The sequence below is a fragment of the Tiliqua scincoides genome, chromosome 8, assembly GCF_035046505.1.
Source record: "Tiliqua scincoides isolate rTilSci1 chromosome 8, rTilSci1.hap2, whole genome shotgun sequence".
Classification (NCBI taxonomy): Eukaryota; Metazoa; Chordata; class Lepidosauria; order Squamata; family Scincidae; genus Tiliqua; species Tiliqua scincoides.
In genome coordinates, this window is record NC_089828.1 from 13175093 (window position 1) to 13176995 (window position 1903).

The 1903-nt window shown below is 45.9% G+C and overlaps 1 pseudogene; it reads left to right on the top strand.

Moving 5' to 3' along the window:
• Positions 1 to 1065: 1065 nt before the first annotated feature.
• Positions 1066 to 1183, top strand: LOC136659636 (5S ribosomal RNA; annotated as a pseudogene).
• The last annotated feature ends 720 nt before the right edge of the window (positions 1184 to 1903 follow it).

Below are 1903 nucleotides of genomic sequence, written 5' to 3' on the forward strand. Positions count from 1 at the left end.
TCATCAATATGCTGACGGCTCCCAGCTCTATTTTCTTCTTGTCTGCCTCAGGTTGAAGTGCTGGAAATGCTGAATCAGTGTCTGGGATCAGTAATGGAATGGCTGAGGGCCAATAAACCAACAAGATGGAAATAAGGTTTGTGAGTGCTTCATCTGTCTGGGGAAATGCCCAGCTGGGGTTGCCCTCCCCTAATGGATCAGGTCAGCAGCTGTTTGGTGGTGTAGATGATCTTGCCTTGTTCTTGGAGGCTCAAGTGACATCAATGCTGTGAAGCAGCTTTTTTGCCAGCAGCGCACTCTGCTGGACAGAGATAGTCTGACCATAGTTATCTATGCTCTGTAACCACCAGAATGATGTCTACTAGCCCTGCCAATCTGATGCAACTGCTAGATCAGTTTTTTCAACCAGTGGTACAGGTACCATCAGTGGTATTTGAGGTGGTGAGTGGCTGTACTCACGAACCCCTGGACCCCTGCCATCCGGCAATGAGAGCAGGAATGCTTCTCAACAAACAGTGATAGGAGGCTCGGATCAGCGGGCAGAGTTCCAAAGCATGCTTTTTGTGCCCAAAAAAACCCTCCCATCCACCCTGAGCCTCTTACTGGTGTTTGTTGCATCACATCTGGCCTTCCAACCCAGAAGTAACTGGCGATGATGTTATCCTGTTAACTTCTGGTGGTACTTCGAATAGGTGGACCATGTGAAGTGTTATGGCAGAGGACAAACCTTGAGAAGCACCATGATAGATGATCAGGGTTCCTATTTTCATAGAGTATGCAGATACTGTATAGCCTTTCTTCATGAAAGCCAAATGTGTGACCACCGGGGAGGGGGTTTGGGAGAATCACGTTAGGGAATCAACCCTGCTCCTCCTCCTCCTTGTGAACCCAATCCTATGCATGTCTACTCATAAGCAAATCCCATTACAGTCAATGGGATTTATTCCCAGGTAAATATAGATAGGATTGCAGTCTGTGTTCAGTAAATGCAAGAAGGCAGCTCTGGTTGTTGGCCCTTGTTTGCTCCACCCTGGTCATTTATCTCAACCCCTGAATCTTGCCCAATCTCACTGTCAGTTACCCTGCACATGCCCGATCTCGTCTGATCTCGGAAGCTAAGCAGGGTCAGGCCTGGTTAGTACTTGGATGGGAGACCGCCTGGGAATACCGGGTGCTGTAGGCTTATACCATAGTCTTTCGAGACTGAAGGTTGCCAACCAACCAACCATGCTCAGGCAGGTGAAAGTTGAGTTGATTGGCTAGAATTCTGACACCTTCATGCACAGTCTTTTTTTTTTTATCTCTCCTTTGCTTGGGAGAAGGATAAGGCAAACCTGCCCTCTGTACATACAAATGGCCTGTCCAATTGCTGTCAAATGTTTTTTAATATCACTTTATTGATTCATGTTGGGGCATTAGCTGGTCCTGTTCTAGTTTTTAGAAAAGAAATTATTTTGGGGAAAAAGAGACACCTTGGTAAGAGTTCCCTTCCTCCATCCCTCCAGCTCTGGTTTCCTTGTTATATTTATCTGGCACCCATGTCAGCAATATAAGCAGTGTGCCTGGAACCACTTAGTATGGGTGGCTCTTAGTATGTGTTATTTGTTTTGTATGTCCTCTGTGATTAGCAGCACAAACAATCAGCATTGTGCAATTGGAGTGAGTAATCATCGCCCATTACAACAGCACTGATGGTGAGGACTCTTAAACGAGAATAAGTGTTCCCTTTTTCCATGTGCCGAGCTGATATTATTTACTGGGCTCAAACTATGCAGCTCTCAAACCTGTCTAGACTAGCAGATGTGACAGTCCAAGGAGGATTAAAAAATAAAAATAAAAAAATGGGATACCGGACAATGCAGGATAGGGTGGGGTGGGGGGTTAAGGTAGCTTTTTGGTGACT